This window comes from Chiloscyllium plagiosum, chromosome 27, assembly GCF_004010195.1.
Source record: "Chiloscyllium plagiosum isolate BGI_BamShark_2017 chromosome 27, ASM401019v2, whole genome shotgun sequence".
Lineage (NCBI taxonomy): Eukaryota > Metazoa > Chordata > Chondrichthyes > Orectolobiformes > Hemiscylliidae > Chiloscyllium > Chiloscyllium plagiosum.
In genome coordinates this window covers 35,926,238-35,935,660 of record NC_057736.1, presented here as the reverse complement: position 1 = coordinate 35,935,660, position 9,423 = coordinate 35,926,238, and positions in this window count along the sequence as shown.

Here is a 9,423-nt window from a genome sequence, read left to right as displayed (position 1 = left end):
GATGAAGGAGCATTGCTCCGAAAGCTAGTGTGCTTCCAATTAAACCTGTTGGACTAAAACCTGGTGTTGTGTGATTTTTAACTCTGTACACCCCAGAAAACACCGGCATCTCCAAATCAATCCTGGCAACACCCTTGTAAATCTTTTCTGAATCCTTTCAAGTTTCACAACGTCTGTCCGATAGGAAGGAGACCAGAATTGCACGCAATATTCCAACAGTGGCCTAACCAATGTCCTGTACAGCCGCAACATGACCTCCCAACTCCTGTACTCAATGCTCTGACCAGTAAAGGAAAGCATACCAAACACCTTCTTCACTTGTAATGAAATGAGAATAGATGTCATTTCATTCATTCTGCAGCCAAGTGTGATGATGACAGATCAGAGCTTTGAAGTGACACAGTAATTCTTTTGACTTTCAATTCAAAAAAAGAACTGCTACAGCCTGAACAGAAACTATGGATTTAAAATCAATGCTGTCACGCAATGTTTTGTGTTGAACCTAGGAAATGTCACACCCATCGAATGTCAGGGATACTTCAAACAGAGAGAGACGTAACAGGATGAGGTAGTGAGGGTGCAGGCTATCTTGCCCCTCACAGAAAAAAAGACATATCTTGCAGACATTTTTTGTGCTTTGCCCTTCCAGGAACATACAAAAAGAAATGGGATTACAAAAAACTGACTGCAAACCTGGTCTGTGTGCATTTGCAAAAGAATATGAGCTGGTAAATTGCAGTTCATGTATACAAGCACAAGTATCACAATCAAAGAATTACCCACTAGTCATGTCTGCATTTCAGGTAAAAGTCTCACTCTCTATCTGAGTGCAACTTTCAACACTCCACTAACTCCTCCACTTCAAAAACACCCAGAGATACCACTCCAAATGTGATTTAATTTAACACTATTTTTGAACTCAATCCTGTATGTATGCGTGCTAAGTCATTATTTTTCACATTCAGAGCAAAGAAACACATGTTTTTGTAAACTCAAAAAAGGCTTGGTGGAGTAGTCTCTACCAGGTGAAAGACAATGACTAATTGATGTCCCTAAGGAGCTTGTTGAGTAAGGGTCATTCGGGGACAAAGCATGAAAGGGTACAGAGAGTAATGAGTAAAAAGGTCACCCAGAGTAGTTAATTTGACACAGTGAGTGAAAATGTTTCTGAGAATGACCATGAGTCATTATACAACAAGGAACTCAAACTGCCTATTGAGGGTTATTCCAGAATTATGACAGAGTACTATATGGTTCCAATATGCTTCATGACTTGCACACATTGTAAATCAAGGCATTTATTTCAATTATTTCCTTGTTATTGGAAGAAATAAACTTGATGCAAATTTTCAGGGAGGCTCCCATAAAGGAAATTTGAGTCCACTGGAGCATGTAGACCTGATACTTCGCCAATAATTTGCATAGAAGTTAATCTTGGCACAGCTTGAAGATCTTGCTCTGCAGGTCAGGTGGTGTTTTGCATGGAACACTTAAATTTAAATAGGTATTTCCCTGTAGCAACGAAGTCAGCCGAAAGTTAATAATTGGTCAGATTTTCCAATATAATGAGATCAGAACGATATGCAGTAAAACAGCTAGGCTAGTAAGCAAATTTCATCCTTACATAATTATTCCTGTGTGATTTATTTTATTGACATTGTGGCAAGTATTCAAATTCGGAATTGAAGTTGATCACCAGATGTCAGCTTTGAAATATTCCTGAAGTATGGGTGTCAATCCTGAAACTTTGAGCTCAAATGTTGGACGTGAATGCATCCAAATTTTGTCTGTAACATTTTTTTGCCTGAAGTGCTTAGAGTTACTTTAGCTGAGCTGCTGAGGAAACATCCTGACAGCTAGTTTCAGCGGTTTCACACAGGCACCTCGTTCTCTCTAATCTTTTGTGGTGCATCCCTTGCCTCAGGATTCTCTGTGGCCATTACTAAATCATAGAATTATAGAATCATATACAGCAGAAGAGGCCCTTTGGCCCCTTAAGTAAACTACGCTAAATCAACACTAGTCTGACTTTACAGCACTTTGTCTATACCCTTGAATTTTATGACATTTCAGGTGCTCATCCAAGTACTTTTAAAAGTTGTGAGATTCCTACTTCTCGTGCCTTCTCAGCCAGTGCATTCCAGATTCCCGTTACCCTCTGGGTAAAGGTATTTTCCTCAAACCCTCTTGAAATGTCCTGCCTTTCTCCTTAAAATTATATCCCCTTGCTATTGATCCTACAACTAAATGGTCAGCTGTTTTCTATCCACCATGTCGTGCCCTTCACAGACTTATATACCTCAATCAGTGACCCTGTCAGCCTTCTCTGCTCCACAGAAAACAATTTGAGCTTATCCAGCCTCTCTTCATTACTGAAATGTTCCACCCCAGGCAACATCCTGGTGAATCTTCTCTGCACCCATCCACCAACCACCCAGAGCAATGATATCTTTCCTTTACAGTAGTGACCAGAACTGCACTTCAGCTGTGGCCCAACCAAAGTATAGTAAAGCAACAACATGACCTCCTTGCTCTTGTAACCTATGCCATGACTGATAAAGACAAGTATCCCATATGTCTCCTTAATCACCTTATTAATCTGTCCTTCTATCTTCAGGGGTCTGTGAACTAGCTCCCCAAGATCCCTAATTTCCTCCGAGCTTTCTTGTGCCCCTCCATTAAATGAGTACTCCCTTGTCTCCAATTTACCAGGATTATAATTCCACCTGCCACTGATTGCCCATCTGACCAATTTGTTTATATTTTCCTCACTATTAACCACCAAGCCAATATTTGTGCCATCCACAAACCACTAATCATCCTTCCTCCTCCTCTTCCTCCTCCCTTTCCCCTCCACACCACATTTTCCTCCATATCATTTTTATGTATCATGAACAATAAGGGACCCAGCACTGATCCTTCCAGTATCCACTAGACATTTGGACGTGAGTCACTCAAACAGAGTTCTACAGTTAACCTTCATATCTTACCACTAAGTCCATTTGGATCCAATTCACCAACTTACCTCGGATTCCGTGTGCTTTAATCTTCTTTATCAACCTCCCCTGTGGGATCTTATCAAAGGCTTTGCTGAAATCCATATAAACTATATCAACTGCACTACCCTCATCTACATACATGGTCATCTCCTCAAAAAACTCATTCAAATTTGTTAGGCATGACCTCCCTCTGACAAAACCATGCTGACTATCCCTGATTAATTCTCTCCTTCAGAATTTTCTCCAGTAGTTTGCCTACCATTGATGTGAGACTCATTGGACTATCATTCTCTGGTTTATTTCTACCACCCTTCTTGAAAAGTGAAACCGCATGAGCTATCTTCCAGACCTCTGACATCTACCTTGTGGTCAGAGAGGAATCAAGATTTTGGGTCAGAGTTCTGGTAATTTCCTCTCACCTCCCACAGCAGCGTACAATACTACTCATCTGGATCACTTTTAAGCCTGGCAAAACCTCCAATACTTCCTTACCATCCATGTCAGTTTGGTCAAGAACCCCACCGTCCCACTCCCCCAATTCTGTACCTATCTACTCTTCAAAAGTGAAGACAAATGTGAAGTATTCATTGAACGTCTTACCACAGTCCTCTGGCCCCACAGACAAATGGACTATTGATCCTCTCTTCATAAACAAAGAATTTCAACCCAGGCCAATATCTTGGTGAATCTCCCATGTACTCTCCTTGGAGCAATCACATCTTTCCTATAGTGGGGTGACCAGAACCAGACTTAGTATTCTGGCTGTGACCTGATTAACATCTAATAAAGGTTCATCATAACCTCCCTGCTCTTGTAATCAATATCTCATTGAATGATAGCAAGTATCCGATACAACAGCTTAACCACCCTGTTTACCTGTAATGAAAATAACAAATACCGGAGATCACAATGGGTCAGGCAGCATCCATGGAGAGACAGCAAACTAACATTTTGAGTCTAGATGAGCCTTCATCAGAGCTCTTGATCAGATTCCCAGTATCTGCAATAATTTGTTCCTACTTATCTACTTGTCATGTTGCCTTCAAATGTCTGTGGACATACATACTGAGATCCTTTTGATACTCTGTAATTAGGATCTGAAAGGGAAACAAAAGAGTGTGGGGGAGTTGAATTGCTGTTTAGGGATGATGTCACAGCTTTGTTGAGGGAGCATGCTTCAGAGGGATCTTGCAGTGAGGCATTATGGGTGGAGGCTCAGGAATAGGAAGGGGAAAATCACAATATTTTCTATAGACCTCCCAACAGCCCATGGGAGACAGAAGAGCAGATATGTGGTCAGATTTTGAAAAGATGTGAAAAAAGGGAGGTAGTTGTGGTGGGTGACTTCAACTTTCCTTTTATTGACTGGGATTCCCTTCGAGCCAGGGGAGCAAAAAGCCTCCACGAGGGCTTTTTGTGACAGTATGTTGACCATCCAACCAGAGAGGAGGCTATACTAGACTTCGTATCAGGAAATGAGCCAGGATAGGTGATTAATGTTTAAGTAGGAGAGCATTTTGGGCTGAGTAGTCATGGACAAGAACAAGAGTGACCCTCAGTTGAGGATGCTCAATTGGGCAAGGGCCAATTTTACCCAAATTAGACAGGAACTGGGTAATGTAAATTAGGAACAGTTATTTGAGGGCACATCTACGTCTGGTGTGTGAGAGGTTTTTAAAGACCAGTTGATTAAAGTGTGGGACATGCATGTCCCTGCAAAACTGAAGGTTAGGAATGGCAAGATTCAGAAGATTCTTAGTCAAAAGGAAAAAGGAAGCAAAGGTCTAGGCAGCTATAAACTGACAACGCCCTTGCGGAGAAACTTGGAAGAAACGTAAAACGGGAAATTGGGAAGGCTAAAAGGAGTCGTGATATGCCCTTAGAAAACAGGGTTAAGGAGAATCCCAAGGTTTTATATGCATATATTAGAAGAAAAAACAGGTAGCAAGGGAAAGAATAGAGCTACTCAAAGACAAAGGTGGGAAGTTACATCTGGAGCCACAGGAAGTGGAAAAGATCCTTAATGAGTATTTTGCATCAGTATTCACCAAGGAGAAGGATATGGCTGATGTTGAGGTCATCTCTTATAAACGTCATATACCAGTAATGATCTGAGTTTTGGCTGTGAAATGTTTACCACAGGCCATCAACCTGAAATGTGAACTCCCATTTGTTCTCCGCAGTGGGAACAAAACTGCTGAGCATTTCTAGCATTTTCAGTTTTAACTTAATTATTTTGCAGAACAAGTAATTGAAATAAATGAATGCATGAGAATTCTCCTACATCATCAGAGAAATTAGCAACAGAATTCTGATTCTAATATCTTGTTCTGCAGTTGAAAACAGTACCTAGAGGTAGTTCTCTAATGCTGTAGCTGCGTTCCAGTGAAACCTCGCTTGAAAGAAAATTACTTAATAGCGAAAATGGGCCCATGGGAAAAGTGGAGTCAGGCAGACCAACAGAGAAAACACTCACAATCGCTCAAAAATCATCCAAAAGCCTAACACAAAGTATAGCACAGCCTGAATGATGGTTTAAATCATATTTATTTATGAAAAAAAAGTAAATTTAGCACATTACATTGAAAAAAAATATTGTTAATGCAGGGACAGAGGATCATCGTCATCACCACCTTCAGGTGCAGTTGTGGTTGCAGAAGTGGATGGCTGTGGTTGATTGTCTTCTGACTGTTTCTTGGGGGTTGGATTAGATTCTGTGATATGCAGGTGCAAGAACAAATTAGAAAGGCAATGGTATATATAAAAGTAACGCAGTGCTGCAGGAATTATACAGGCCTTATACAGGAATTATACAGGCCTTATACAGGAATTATACAGGCCTTATACAGGAATTATACAAGAATAGTCTTGTCTCAGGGGGACAGCAATGAACAGTTTAATTTTTGAGATGAAGCTGCTTCAATGTATAGTACTGTACCTCTCACATGCTCTGATGGTGCTGACATCAGCGCATTTGCAGAACGAAACGTGCAAAACAATCGCTGCTGGAATTGCGCTATTGTGAACAGAGATAAGCATTCTTGAAAATTCCGTTCCCTAATTCTTCAGCAATCTTACAGCCAAATTGCACTGCCGAAATGCACCTTATATGAGAACTACTTGAAAAGTATTTCATTTCGGCACTTGTACCAAACCAGTTTGAATTAACCTAGATTCCAGGTTTACATCTAAACCCATGCATAAAGCCAACGCTTAGATGTTTCCATGACAATCCCTTCAGATTTTTTTTCTCTTCCTGACGCAGTGATTCAAAGTGAAATGATTTGTAAATATTATCTTTCTCATTGCGTGGATCTGGATAATAACTATCACTGGGATGTTTGGAGAGGAGTACAGCTAAACCTGACTCTGTTGCAACTTGACAGTATATAAGTATGTTGCCAAAGGGCTCAATGGAAAGAAACCAATTTAACATTGAGGAAATAACAATTAGAACAGTTTTTAAAAATATTTCTTTTTAAGATATGGGCATCATTAACTAAGCCAGCATTTATTGCCCATACCTAATTTCCCCCGTGAAGGTGTGTGTGTGTATGTGTGTGGATGGTACATGCTTTCCACAGGAGCTAGCATGTGTAGAATTGCAGGAAATGGCTGAGATACGAAACAAGTGGTTTGCCTCAGTATTTACTGTGGAGAAGGCTATGGAAACTAGAGAACTTGGGAAATAAACAGTGATATTTTGAAAAGAGTCCAATTAACAGAAGAGGAGGTGCTGGATGTCATAAAATGCATAAAGGTAGATAAATCCCCAGTATTTGATCAGGTGTAGACCAGAACCTTGTGTGAGGCAAAGGAAAATTGCTGGGCCCCTTGTTGAGATATTTTTATCATTGATAGCCGTTAGTGAGGTGCTGGAAACTTGGAGATTGGATAACATGGTGCCATTATTGAAGAAAGTGGTAAGGAAAAGCCTGGGAAGTATGGACCGGTGAACCTGACCTCAATGGTTTGTATGTTGTTGGAGGGAAATCTGAGGCAAAGGATTTACATACAGTTGGAAAGGCAAGGGCAGATTAGGGATAGTCAATATGGCTTTGTGCATGAGAAATCATGTCTCACAAACTTGATTGAGTTTTTGAAGAAGTGACAAAGAAGATTGACGAAGGCAGTGCGGTGGACGTTGACTATGTGGATTTCAGTAAGGCATTTGACAAGATTTTGCATGGTAGACTGGTTAGCAAGGTAAAATCACGTGGATAAAAGGAGAATATTAAATTAGCCTGGAGCAGTGTTTTATAGAGGAATAAGATGGTGCTATTTTCTGGGTCTGTAGATTGGAAGAAGCAAAAATGGTCTTTCGTAGAGTGATATGCTCTTCTTGTTGGATGTGGGAGTTTAGGGAGAGTTTACATGTTGCTGAGGATTATATCTGCAATAAATACCATTGGTTGTGAATCCTATCAGATCAAATGAATTGGTTGGAGTGCCAGATAAAGGCGTTGAGGAATTTAGAAGAGCAACGGGATGTGATGGATGGCAGTTATAAGAAGGGAGAAAAGCTGCAGATACAGTTACATCGATTGTTTAGCTCCAGGAAAGGTAAGAGTGGTAAGCTGTTAGGGCAGGAGTCTTCTGTGGCTATCCCCATTTCAAACAAGTATGTTATTTTGGAAAATGTAGAGGGTGATGGATTCTCGGGGAATGTAGCACAAACAGCCAAGTTTCTGGTATCAAGACAGGCTCTAATGTAATGAGAGGTACGTCAGGTTCCAAGTGATCGATTGTGTTAGGGGGCTGTCTAGTCCAAGGTACAGACAGACGTTTCTGTGGCCAGCAGCGAAAAACCAGAATTGTGTGTTGCCTCCCAGGTGCCAGGATAAAAGATCTCTCCAAGAGGATGCAGAATGTTCTCAAGGGCGAGAGGGGCCAGCAGGAGGCCATTGGAAACAACAACATAGGAAGGGAAAAGGATGAGATTATGAAGGGAGGATACAGAAAGTTAGGCAGGAATTTAAAAAAGGAGTTCCTCAAGGGTGGTAACATTTGGATTACTCCCAGTGCTATGAGCTAGTGAGGGTCGGAATAAGAGGATAGAGCAGCTAAACACGTGGTTGAGGACCTGGTGTATGGGAGAATGATTCCCATTTTTGGATCATTGGAATTTCATCTGGGGGAGAAGTGACCTATACAAGAAGAATGGATTGCACCTGAATTGGAAGGAGACTAATACACTGGCAGGGAGATTTGCTAGAGAGGCTCGGCAGGATTTAAACTAGTAAGGTGGGGGACAGGACCCAGGGAGATAGTGAGGAAAAAGATCAATCTGAGACTGGTACAGTTGGGAAAAGGATCGAGTCAAACAGTCAGGGCAGGCAGGGACAAAATAGAGAACAAGGTAGGACTGATAAATTAAACTGCATTTATTTCAATGCAAGAGGCCTAACAGGGAAGGCACATGGACTCAGGGCATGGTTAGGAACATGGGACTGGGATATCATAGCAATTACAGAGACATAGCTCAGGGATGGGCAGGACTGGCAGCTTAATGTTCCAGGATAGAAATGGAAGGATAGAAAGGGAGGCAAGAGAGGAGCAGGAGTGGTGATTTTAATAAGGGATAGCATTACAGCTGTACTGGGGGAAGAAATCCCTGGAAATACATCGAGGGAAGTTATTTGCGTGAAACTGAGACATAAGAAAGGGATGATTGCATTATAGACCACCTAATATTCAGCAGGAAATTCAGAAAAAAATTGTGAGGAGATTTCAGTTATCTGTAAGAATAATAGGGTGGTTATAGTGAGGGATTTTAATTTTCTAATAATAGACTGGGGCTGCCATAATATTAAGGGTTTAGATGGAGAGGAATTTGTTAAGTGTGTACAAGAAAATTTTCTGATTCAGTATGTGGCTATACTTACGAGAGAAGGTGCAAAACTTGACCATCTCTTGGGAAATAAGGCAGGGCAGGTGACTAACCTATCAGTCGGGTAGCACTTTGGGACCAGTGACCATAATTCTATTAATTTTAAAATAGTAATGGAAAAGAATAGACCAGATCTAAATGTTGAGGTTCTAAATTGGAGGAAGGCTAATTTTGACAGTATTAGGCAAGAACTAAAGCTGATTGGGCACAGATGTTCACAGGTCAAAGGATGGCTGGAAAATGGGAAGCCTTCAGAAATGAGATAACGAGAGTCCAGAGAAAGTATATTCCTGTTAGGGAGAAAGGAAAGGCTAGTAGGTGGAAGGAATGCTGGATGATGAAAGAAATTGAGGGATTGGTTAATAAAAAGAAGGAAGTATATGTCAGGTACTGACAGGATAGATCGAGTGAATCCTTAGAAGAGTATAAAGGCAGCATAGAGTCATAGAGTCACAGAGATGTACAGCATGGAACCGGCCCTTCGATCCAACCCGCCCATGCTGACCAGATATCCCAACCCAATCTAGTCCCACT